This window comes from Pseudophryne corroboree, chromosome 9 (genome assembly GCF_028390025.1).
Source record: "Pseudophryne corroboree isolate aPseCor3 chromosome 9, aPseCor3.hap2, whole genome shotgun sequence".
Classification (NCBI taxonomy): domain Eukaryota; kingdom Metazoa; phylum Chordata; class Amphibia; order Anura; family Myobatrachidae; genus Pseudophryne; species Pseudophryne corroboree.
The window spans coordinates 87,859,482-87,872,610 of NC_086452.1; the positions used below are offsets into that span (position 1 = coordinate 87,859,482).

Here is a 13,129-nt window from a genome sequence, read left to right on the forward strand (position 1 = left end):
CGACCCAAAAAAATCTGACAGTGTGTACCCAGATTTAGTATTCAAGTGGCATAAACGATAGGGTTGATTCTACTTGAATACAATACTCTGTCCCCATGGTGGGTAGAATGGTAGAAGTGTGTGCAGGTAATCCAGTAACTCTGAGCACTTTCATTATCAGTCCTGTCTGTGAGAAAGGAGAAGAGAATTTGCTGTGACCTGTTAGTCTTTGGCTGGCACAAGATTGCTGAGAGTCTGCCAAGCCGTCCTCTGATAACGCATGTAACACTTTCACAGAGCTGTTTCTTTTCAGCATGGCTCTTTACATTTTCAGAAAAGCCTCGAGATTGTTTCTTTTCCTGGTGATAGCGTCCTTGTGATGGATAATGTGCAACTTGACTCTGGAGAATGCCAGCCAGGTTAGAGAACCCAGTGGGGTCAGGAGAGACTCGCAGGCAAATATAAAACAGGGCTCAACTGAGACCTTTTCTTACTATAATTATTATATGATTCTTTTAAATGTTTTACAAATGTTAACACTACAGACAGCTCACAGAGCAAGATTATCAGACCATAGTTTCATCTTAATGTACTGTATTAACTTCTGGTACTACAGTGCCTTGCTAAAGTATTCACCCCCTTGGCTTTTTACCTATTTTTGTTACATTACAACCTGTAATTTAATTTATTTATTTTTTATCTGAATTTTATGTGCTGGATATGCACCAAATAGTCTAAGTTGGAGAAGTGAAATGAGAAAAATTTATATAAAAAATAATTTGTATAATTAAACATTTGAAAATTGGCATGTGTATATGTATTCACCCCCTTTGCTATGAAGCCCCTCAAAAGTTCTGGTGCAACCAATTACCTTCAGAAGTCACATAATTAGTGAAATGAAGTCCACCTGTGTGTAATCTAAGTGTCACATGATCTGTCAGTATAAACACACCTTTTCTGAAAGGCCCCAGAGGCTGCAACACCACTAAGCAAGAGGCATCACACCATGAAGACCAAGGAGCTCTCCAAACAAGTCTGAGACAAATTGTTAAGAAGTACAAGTCAGGGTTGGGTTATAAAAAAATATCCAAATCTTTGATGATCCCCCGCAGCACCATCAAATCCATCATCTTCAAATGGAAAGAACATGGTACCACATTACCACAACAAACCTGCCAAGAGAGGGCCGGCCACCAAAACTCACAGACCGGGCAAGTACGGCATTAATCAGAGAGGCAGCACAGAGACCAAAGGAAACCCTGAAGTAGCTGCAGAGTTCCACAACAGACACTGGTGTATCTGCGTATGTGACCACAATAAGTCGTACACTCCATAGAGCTGGGCTTTATGGAAGAGTGTACAGAGGAAATGGGTCTAGACTGCACACCCTAGTGGTTGTAATGAAAGGTGCTATCTGCTGAGATTTTATGGTAATACAGGGGAAGAAATGGGTGCAGATGCACTATACAATCATTACTATAAATTACAGTATATAATATACTAAGAGGTTGTTAGCATATAATTGGCCAATGATATGGGCTTGCTCACCGCGTCGAGGTCACCTCTATCGAGCAAGTCCCTAACACTTTTGGGGTTCACACTGGGACGCAGGGCACCCCCAAATCAGCCCAGCCACGAACCCCCCCAAGGCATCACACTAGTGGAAAGTCGTGAGGTGTAATAAAGTATAAGAGAAGCATAGGTAGTTACGGAGTGTAGAAAGTGTTTTAAAATTAGATATAAAGTGGGTGAAAAAAATACATGGATAAAATGACACACTTAGGAGATAGTGAAAAAATAGTGACTATAAGTGTTAGGGTGTGATGCCCTGGAGTGGCCCAGACAGAACAGTTCAGGGGACCCCACGTCCCAATGCTTACCCCCAAATAGACTGACACTGTATGAAAATAATAGGACTTACTTTGTATTACGCCTGAATCATTGATGTGCAGTCAGATGTAGGTCCCTGCTTAAAATCAGTTTGGTAGGTGGGGGAGGGGTGCTAGTCAGAATGAAGTAATCTCAGACTTCAGGTGTGTATTTATACACATAGTATAGACTATACAGAGGAAATGGGTCTAGACTGCACACCCTAGTGGTTGTAATGAAAGGTGCTATCTGCTGAGATTTTATGGTAATACAGGGGAAGAAATGGGTGCAGATGCACTATACAATCATTACTATAAATTACAGTATATAATATACTAAGAGGTTGTCAGCATATAATTGGCCAATGATATGGGCTTGCTCACCGCGTCGAGGTCACCTCTATCGAGCAAGTCCCTAACACTTTTGGGGTTCACACTGGGACGCAGGGCACCCCCAAATCAGCCCAGCCACGAACCCCCCCAAGGCATCACACTAGTGGAAAGTCGTGAGGTGTAATAAAGTATAAGAGAAGCATAGGTAGTTACGGAGTGTAGAAAGTGTTTTAAAATTAGATATAATTTCCTAAGTGTGTCATTTTATCCATGTATTTTTTTCACCCACTTTATGGAAGAGTGGCCAGAGAAAAGCCATTACTTAGTGTTGAAGATAAGAAGACACGTTTTGAGTTTGCTAAAAGGCATGTAGATGACTCCCCAAATGTATGGAGGAAGGTGCTCTGGTCAGATGAGACTAAAATGTAACTTTTCAGCCACCAAGGAAAACGATATGTCTAGCGCAAACCCAACACATCCCATCACCCCAAGAACACCATCCCCACAGTGAAACATGGTGGTGGCAGCATCATGCTGTGGGGATGTTTTTCAGCAGCAGGGACTGGGAAACTGTTTAGAGTCAAGGGAAAGACAGATGGTGCTAAATACAGGGACATTCTTGAGCAAAACCTGTTTCAGTCTGCCTGTGATTTGAGACTGGGACGGAGGTTCACCTTCCAGCAGGACAATGACCCGAAGCATACTGCTAAAGCAACACTCGTGGTTTAAGGGGAAACATTTACATGTGTTGGAATGGCCTAGTCAAAGCCCAGATCTCTATCCAATTGCGAATCTGTGATCAGACTTGAAGATTCCTGTTCACAAGCGGAAACCATCCAACATGAAGGAGCTGGAGCAGTTTTGCCTTGAAGAATGGGCAAAAATCCCAGTGGCAAGATGTGGCAAGCTCATAGAAACTTATCCAAAGCGACTTGCAGCTGTAATTGCCGCAAAAGGTACTGACTTTAGGGAGGGCGAATACTTATGCACACTGAAGTTTCCTGTTATTTTGTCCTATTTGTTGATTGCTTCACAATAAAAAAAAAAAACATCTTCAAAGTTGTAGGCATGTTATGTGAATGAAATGATGCAAACCTACAAACAATCCATCTTAATCCCAGGTTGTGAGGCAACAAAACATGAAAAAATGCAAAGGGGGGTGAATACTTTAGCAGGGCATGGTAACTGCCAGGGATTTAATTTATGCAGATACACTTTTTCTATCACTTCATTTAAAGATTTTCAGGAGGAAGGTATAATTGAATAACACAAAAGGCAATGTCTGACATCTTCCAAGCATATTATTTTGTATTATATTTATACTGACTTTTATACAAAATTTCAGTGCACATGGATTGAACAAGTAATAATTACATTTCCCATAATCATAGCTGTCTGGCAGGGGGTGGGGGTCCATGATGATGCGATTTAGCGTGAATCGCGTCATCTGAACTCCCGGACTCTGACAATGGCGGGATCTTCCCGGCCAGTCCGGAAGAGTATGGAAAATCCAGGTGGGTCCAGTCGGTTATGGACCAATGGGCTGAAAGTCAGAAGGTTGACAGTGTCTAGGTCAACAGCAAATGGTCGACATGCAAATGTCAACATGGTCAAAAGGTCTCCTAGGTCAACATGACAGTGGTCACAACACGAAAAGGTCGACATGCGTTTTTAAAAAAAAAATTTGGTGTCAAAATTTCCCTTTCTCTAACGTCCTAGTGGATGCTGGGGACTCCGTAAGGACCATGGGGAATAGGCGGGCTCCGCAGGAGACTGGGCACTCTAAGAAAGATTTAGTACTACTGGTGTGCACTGGCTCCTCCCTCTATGCCCCTCCTCCAGACCTCAGTTAGAATCTGTGCCCGGACAGAGCTGGGTGCATTTTAGTGAGCTCTCCTGAGCTTGCTAATAAGAAAGTATTTTAGTTAGGTTTTTTATTTTCAGAGAGCTTCTGCTGGCAACAGACTCTCTGCTACGTGGGACTGAGGGAAGAGAAGCAAACCTACTAACTGCGGCTAGGTTGCGCTTCTTAGGCTACTGGACACCATTAGCTCCAGAGGGATCGAACACAGGAACCTAACCTTGGTCGTCCGTTCCCGGAGCCGCGCCGCCGTCCCCCTCGCAGAGCCAGAAGACAGAGGCCGGCGGGTTGAAGCAAGAAGACGTAAAAATCGGCGGCAGAAGACTCCTGTCTTCATATGAGGTAGCGCACAGCACTGCAGCTGTGCGCCATTGCTCCCACATTACACCCACACACTCCGGTCACTGTAGGGTGCAGGGCGCAGGGGGAGGCGCCCTGGGCAGCAATTCAGTACCTCCTGGCAAAAGCAGCATATATACAGTTGGACACTGTAATATGCATGAGCCCCCGCCATTATTTTTACACAAAATCGCGGGACAGAAGCCCGCCACTGAGGGGGCGGGGCCTTCTTCCTCAGCACTCACCAGCGCCATTTTCTCTCCACAGCTCCGCTGAGAGGAAGCTCCCCAGGCTCTCCCCTGCAGAAGCACGATAGAGAGGGTGAAAAAGAGAGGGGGGGGCACATAAATTTGGCGTAAAAACAATATATACAGCAGCTACTGGGTTAACACTAAGTTACTGTGTGATTCCTGGGTCATATAGCGCTGGGGTGTGTGCTGGCATACTCTCTCTCTGTCTCTCCAAAGGGCCTTGTGGGGGAACTGTCTTCAAATAGAGCATCCCCTGTGTGTGTGGTGTGTCGGTACGTGTGTGTCGACATGTCTGAGGTAAAAGGCTCCCCTAAGGAGGAGATAGAGCAAATATGTGTGTGAGAGGGTGTCTCCGTTGACAACGCCGACACCTGTTTGGATATGTGTAAGTGCTAAGGTGAATTTGTTGCACAAAAGATTAGAGAACAGACAGGAAATCTACCCATGTCTGTCCCTATGTCACAGAGACCTTCAGAGTCTCACAATGCTCACTATCCAAAATAATAAACACTGATATCGACACGGAGTTTGACTCCAGTGTCGACTACGATAATGCAAAGTTACACTCAAAATGGCAGAAAGGTATTCAATATATGATTATTGTAATAAAAGATGATTTGCATATCACTGATGACTCATCTGTCCCTGACACAAGGGTACACATGTTAAGGGGAAGAAAGCTGAGGTAAATTTCCCTCATCTCATGAGGAAAAAGAGCGGGAATCTCCAGACAAGAGACTGCAGCTTCCCACAAAGAATTCTCAGGCAGTATCCTTTCCCCACTAGGGCCAGGATATGATGGGAATCTTCCCCTAGGGTGTCACGTTTGCCCAGAAGGTAGCACTAGCTATTCTCAGGGATCCTTCAGATAGCGTGCACATTCTGGTACACTACTCAGACCGGCGATTGCGTCGGCATGGGTTTATAGCACTGTGGCAGCGTGGACAGGTACCTTATCAGCAGAGATTGAGACCCTAGTATGCATATAGATATATATATATATATGTATATATAGAGATATATATATATTAAAGATATGTATATATATATAAAACATGCCCAAAGAGACATGAGTATACTGGGTCCTAGAGTCAAAGCTATGTCGATTTCTGCTTGACGTGTCCTGTAGAATATGCAATGGACAGATGATGCCGACTTAAGAGGCATATAGAAGGCTGAGGATTGCGTGGAGAAGGGTTCTCGGACCTGGTCTCCACAGCTATAGCTGGTAATTCTGATATTTTGCCTTATATTCCTGCACAGCCTAGGAAAGCACGACATTATCAAATGCAGCCTTTCAAATAAAGAAACAAGAAAGTCCGAGGTGCGTCCTTTCTTGCCAGAGGCGGGGGCAGAGCAAAGAAGCTGCACAACACAGCTGGTTCCCAGGAACAGAAGTCCTCCCAGGCCTCTACAAAAATCCAGGGCACGGTGGGGGCACGCCTTCGTAAGTTCAGCTACAAGTGGGTTCACTCCCTGTTAGAGTTCACTCCCTGTTAGATCCCTGGGCAATAGATATTGTGTCTCAGGGATACAAGCTGGACTTTGAGAAGATGCCCCCTCACCGACGGCCCTGCCGGCTTCCCCCCACGAGAGGGAAACAGTGTTAACTGCAATTCACAAATTGTATCTTCACCAGGTGGTGGTCAAGGTTCCCCTCCTTCAACAAGGAGGGGGTTATTATTCTACCATGTTGTAGTCCCGAAACCAGACGGTTCGGTCGGACCCATATTGAATTTAAAATCCCTGAACATATACCTGAAAAGGTTCAAGTTCAAGATGGAATCGCTAAGAGCGGTCATTGCAAGCCTGAAAGGGGGAGATTTTATGGTGACTCGGGACATAAAGGATGCATACCTTCATGTCCCCATTTATCCACCTCATCAGGCGTACCTCAGAATTGCGGTACGGGATTGTCATTACCAATTTCAGAGTTGCCGTTTGGTCTCTCCACGGCCTTGAGAATATTCACCAAGGTAATGGCGAAAATGATGGTGCTCCTGCGGAAGCAAGGTGTCACTATTATCACGTACTTGGACGATCTCATAAAAGCGAAATCAAGAGAGCAGTTGCTGAACAGCGTATCACTTTCTCTGGAAGTGTAACGGCAACACGGCTGGATTCTATACAGTATATTCCAAAGTCGCAGTTGGTTCTTACAGCTCATCTGCCTCTCCTAGGCATGATCCTAGACACAGACCAGAAAAGGGTTTATCTCCCGATAGAGAGAGCTCAGGAGCTCGTGACACTGGTCAGGAATTTATTAAAACCAAAACAGGTGTCAGTGCATCACTGCACTCAAGTCCTGGGAAGAAGGGTGGCGTCATACGAGGCCATTCCCTTTGGCAGGTTCCATACGAGAACCTTCCAATGGGACTTACTGGACAAGTGGTCCGGATCACATCTTCAGATGCATCGGTTAATCACCCGATACCCCAGAGCCAGGGTGTCTCTCCTGTGGTGACTGCAGAGTGCTCACCTTCTCGAAGGTCGCAGATTCGGCATTCAGGACTGGGTCCTGGTGACCACGGATGCAAGCCTCCGAGGGTGGGGGGCAGTCACACAGGGAAGAAATTTCCAAGGGCTGTGGTCAATGCAGGAGACTTGCCTTCACATCATTATCCAGGAACTAAGGACCATATACAACGCCCTAAGTCAAGCGGAGACCCTGCTTCGCGACCAACCGGTTCTGATTCAGTCAGACAATATCACCGCAGTGGCTCATGTAAACCACCAAGGCGGCACAAGGAGCAGGGTGGCGATGGTAGAAGCCACCAGAATTCTTCGCTGGGCAGAGAATCACGTAAGCGCACTGTCAGCAGTGTTCATTCCGGGAGTGGACAACTGGGAAGCAGACTTCCTCAGCAGGCACGACCTCCACCCGGGAGAGTGGGGACTTCATCAAGAAGTCTTCGCGCAGATTGTAGGTCGGTGGGAACTGCCACAGGGGGACATGATGGCATCCCGCCTCAACAAAAAGCTACAGAGGTATTGCGCCAGGTCAAGAGACTCTCAGGCGATAGCTGTAGACGCACTGGTGACACCGTGGATGTTCCAGTCGGTTTATGTGTTTCCTCCTTTTCCTCTCTTACCCAAGGTCCTGAGATTCATAAGGAAAAGAGGAGTGAGAACAATACTCATTGTTCCGGATTGGCCAAGAAGGACTTGGTATCCAGAGCTGCAAGAAATGCTCACAGAGGACCCATGGCCTCTGCCTCTAGGGCAGGATCTGTTGCAGCAGGGACCTTGTATGTTCCAAGACTTACCGCAGCTGCGTTTGACGGCATGGCGGTTGGACGCCGGATCCTAGTAGAAAAAAAGGGATTCCGGATGAGGTTATTCCTACGCTGATAAAGGCTAGGAAGGACGTGACGGCTAAACATTATCACCGTATACGGCGAAAATATGTTGCTGGGTGTGAGGCCAGGAATGCCTCTACAGAGGAATTCCAGCTGGGCCGTTTCCTTCACTTCCTACAGTCGGGAGTGACTTTGGGCCTAGAATTGGGGTCCATTAAGGTCCAGATTTCGGCCCTATCCATTTTCTTTCATACAAAAACTAGCTTCTCTACCTGAAGTTCAGACGTTTGTAAAGGGAGTGCTGCATATTCAGCCCCTTTTTGTGCCACCAGTGGCACGTTGGGATCTTAACGTGGTGTTGAGTTTCCTGAAATCTCACTGGTTTGAGCCGCTTAAGACCGTGGAGTTAAAATATCTCACGTGGAAAGTGGTCAAGAATTGGCGGCTTTGTCATGTAAAAGCCCCTATCTGGTTTTCCATATGGAGAGGGCAGAATTACGGACTCGTCCGCAATTTCTGCCGAAGGTGGTGTCATCTTTTCATTTGAACCAACCTATTGTGGTGCCTGCGGCTACTCGTGACTTGGAGGATTCCAAGTTGCTGGACGTGGTCCGGGCTTTGAGGATTTATGTTAACAGAACGGCTGGAGTCAGGAAGACTGACTCGCTGTTTATCCTGTATGCATCCAACAAGCTGGGTGCTCCTGCTTCAAAGCAAACTATTGCGCGCTGGATCTGTAACACGATTCAGCAGGCTCATTCTGTGGCAGGATTGCCGCATCCAAAATCAGTGAAAGCCCACTCCACAAGGAAGGTGGGCTCTTCTTGGGCGGCTGCCCGAGGGGTCTCGGCATTACAGCGTTGTCGAGCTGCTACTTGGTCGGGTTCAAACACTTTTGCAAAATTCTACAAGTTGATACCCTGGCTGAGGAGGACCTTGTGTTTGCCCATTCGGTGCTGCAGAGTCATCCGCACTCTCCCGCCCGTTTGGAGGCTTTGGTATAATCCCCATGGTCCTTACGGAGTCCCCAGCATCCACTAGGACGTTAGAGAAAATAAGATTTTACTCACCGGTAAATCTATTTCTCGTAGTCCGTAGTGGATGCTGGGCGCCCGTCCCAAGTGCGGACTTCTTCTGCAATACTTGTATATAGTTATTGCTTAAATAAGGGTTATGTTATGGTTGCATCAGGTTTGTCTGATGCTCTGTTGTTGTTCATACTGTTGACTGGGTATGTTATCACAAGTTATACGGTGTGATTGGTGTGGCTGGTATGAGTCTTACCCTGGATTCCAAAATCCTTTCCTTGTAATGTCAGCTCTTCTGGGCATATTTTCCTTAACTGAGGTCTGGAGGAGGGGCATAGAGGGAGGAGCCAGTGCACACCAGTAGTACTAAATCTTTCTTAGAGTGCCCAGTCTCCTGCGGAGCCCGTCTATTCCCCATGGTCCTTACGGAGTCCCCAGCATCCACTACGGACTACGAGAAATAGATTTACCGGTGAGTAAAATCTTATTTTTAGCATGTGGAACCCTATTAGTGCATTTCCCAAGTGGATGGTAAAGAATGGAAAAAAAAGTCTTGAAATTTAAAAATATTCCAAAAAAATCATGTACACCTTTTCATGTGTTGACCATATTCATGTCGACCTCATCACTGTTGACCTATCATCCTGGATACCGGTCCAGTCAACTCAGTTGAGGTGTTGGAAGCCATTTCAGCACCATCATTTACTTGGATAAGGAACAAGGGGGCAGATGTATTAGCCCTAGAGAAGGGATAAAGAAGGGATAAAGCAGTGATAAGTGCAAGCAGGTGATAACACACCAGCCAATCAGCTCCATTATGTAAATTTACAGTTAGGAGCTGACTGGCTGGTGCGTTATCACCTAGCACTTATCACCGCTTTAGCACTTCTCCAGACTTTATGCATTTGCCCCTAAGAACCTGATTCAGAGATGGAAGCAGATCGCTGCATATGCAGCCAGATCTGCATCCATCTCCTCACATGCTGGAGGCTGCATGTGTGATGGGCCCCCGGGAGTGGTGGGGCCAAGGACTTCATCAGGAGTGAGATTTTCCGGGAGTGGCGGAGCCAAGGACTGCAGCGGGAGAGAGATTTTCCGGGAGTGGCGGAGCCAAGAACTGCATCGGGAGTGAGATTTTCCGGGAGTGGTGAGGCCAATGACTGCATCGCACATTCAGTTTCCTTGGTCCCGCAAGGCGCACTGTGACGGCAATCTCAGGCTTACTTAGCATGCGTCGCAGATAACAGCATGCTGTCGCAGATGAACATGCAAAGGATTGCAATTGTAGTCCTTACTGAATTAGGACCTAAAACCAAAATCTTCTAACTTTTATCAGACATTCATGTAGACATGTGTACACTGGTAATAAATATACATTTTAGCCCTTTGATGCAGATGGTAAATAAGGGAATGAATGCTGTCCCACAGAACATGAAATATTTTTAAATATTCTACAGTAGTAGCACTGAGGAACTGGGCTTACATGATGCTGAAATGAAAAGTTATGATACCCACGTGACCTGAAGCTAAAGCTGTAAAATCCACATCTTGCAATGAGAGTTTCAGAAAGTGAGATATTTGGTAAGGTTTTTCAGTGTTTTTTTAAAGTGGCAATCATTTACACTGCAAAACCAGGTTGATCTTGCTGTGTAAATGATTGCCACTTAAAAAAAAACTGCAATACCAAATCTCTCACTTTTTGAAACTCTCACTCTATTACATTTGGCACCAAGAGTTCACAGGGGGGCAGATGTATTAATCTGGAGACGGAATAAGGAGGTGATAAACGCACCAGCCAATCAGCTCCTAACTGTTAATTTACATTTAGGAGCTGATTGGCTGGTGCGTTTATCACCTTGCATTTATCACTGGTTTATCACTTCCTTATGCCTTCTCCAGGTTAATACATCTGCCCCATTGTGAGGATTGTATGACATTTTGTGAATTTTGGGGGGGATAGGGGGAGGTCTTGTTAAAGTCTGGTTACATACAGTAAGATTCCGAATTTAGAACCAGTTGTATCTGTTCATTTTTGTATGTGATTCCCCCTCACGTATAGAATTATACAGAGTAGTGTGGTGTTTGTAAAACTGAAGACAGCTTTAGGACAGTTCCGGCCGTACTTTTTTCATGTCATTTATTAATGATTTCAACCACAGAGTTAATATAACCAGTGATGCAATTAAAGAAGAACAGGTAGATTTTGTGTATTTTGAAAGAAATTATTTACATGACCGAAGAGAATTACAGATGTTTGGGAAGTATAGTATCAAAATGGTTTATTCTTGAGTCCTAGGGCAAACTATTTTAGAAATGAAATGCCTGTTGGTAGCTGGAATAGGATCCTGGTCTTCAGGTCTCTAGAGAGGACAATAAACTTTGCACATTACACAAATATACTTGGGATATTTTTCAGTGTTAACTACAGTATGTGACATTACAAACCAAAATACTGTATATTATACTTGCCAATATCTTCCTAAACGTTTCTCCGGCATTATTATTTATTTATTAACAGTTTCTTATATAGCGCAGCAAATTCCGTTGCGCTTTACAATTGGAAATAACAATGATATAACAAAACTGGGTAATAACAAACAGTCATAGAGGTAGGAAGGCCCTGCTCGTAAGCTTACAATCTGTAGGGAAATAGGCATGGATACACAAGGATAGGTGCTACCTATTGCATAGTTGTTCTCCAGATTGCAAAGGTTCTTGGTGGGCTGCATGATATGGTCACACAGCAATGATGAACCGGGGTCGAGAGGAAGGGAAAGTGAAGAATGAGAAGACATGTGAGGATATGTGTGGACTGTGCAGAGTGGATGCAATTTGATAGGATGAGGCACAGGTGGGAAATGCACATCATCTGGGGCAGGGCCACGATGACATAATTTACTGTGGGTGTGGGAGGCTTGTGTACTCTGCGGGGAGTCTAGGAGGGATCCCCAAAGTTATGGAGTCTCCCAGACATTGTGGGAGAACAAGGAACTTTGAAATATATATTCAATTAGGAACACAAGGCTGATTTTGTTTAGCAAGTTTGGATGAACATCTGGTTATGAATGGGTTACCAGTTGTCTTTATACATACTGTACATCTCTGAGTGTAGTGATTATGTGTTAGTGAAATTCTCCATTAGCAATAAAGGTGATTGTGTGTGTGTGTGTGTGTGTGTGTGTGTGTGTGTGTGTGTGTGTGCTACATCTGTTCTCTCATTTACAGCGGCATTCCCATGGAAGGAGACACGGTGACCTCCTCTTTGCCGGAGTTTTCACCATCTGTCACAATAAATTAGGATAATAGTTTTGTGGCTTTTATGTTTTATTGCATATAGGACAATGAAGGGAATGATCACTGAGAATGGTGGAGAGAATAGACTGCTTAAACTGTTCTACAAGTCAGCCCTAAACCTAGAATTATTACAGAGTCACAGTGGCACATATATTAATGTTCTCGCATATCTTCTGAAAAAGTCTTTTTCTTCCCCTGCAGGATATCATGGCATAGGAAGAAAAAAAAAAATTCACCCGAATATATCAAAATAGTGGGCCTGTTTCATAGACTCGTGTAGACTCATCATTTGCCACAGCTGCGTCTTATAGTAATGCCAAGGACGGTTTTATAAATTCTGAGATGCCCACTTGCAGGTCCAACATTGGAGGGTGTAGAGTAACACCATCTGAAGATGTCGGGCAAACCATGGTGGGGGGTATTCAGTAGCAGTCGCTACGTAGATGCGACCTCATCCCCCTGATTCCCACCACAGTGCGCACGTGCAGGACCCGCTCTGCGTGTGCACATGCGGGGAGATGTGATTGCATCTCAGTTAAGCGAACGCCTATGCCTGATTGAAAGGCATTGCGGGGGCGGTGATGCAGCGTTGGGTGGGCTTTGAGTGGGAAACGGAGGCGGATTCGGAGCGGCCGCTGCTAGCTTGAAAATGCTTCTGCCTTCGCAGCCTGGCTGCGGAGGTAGGGGGCATCCACAAATCAGCGATGAATTGCGATTACAACAATGTCGGCCATTCACATGCTGGGTGGCCTTGCCTTGTGCTGGGCAGCCCCCAGCATGCGATCGCAGCAATCGTAAAACTGCAACTGAAGCTGAATGAGGGCCCATGAACTGTAAATAAGCTCATTTTACTCTTCACCTGCCCTCGCACAAAACA

General features: G+C 45.4%; 1 protein-coding gene across 2 annotated transcripts in view; it reads left to right on the forward strand.

Annotated features, from left to right (window-relative positions):
* Positions 1–13,129, forward strand: part of TRABD2B (TraB domain containing 2B) — a 627,183-nt gene that overhangs the window by 471,938 nt on the left and 142,116 nt on the right. The window lies entirely within an intron of this gene.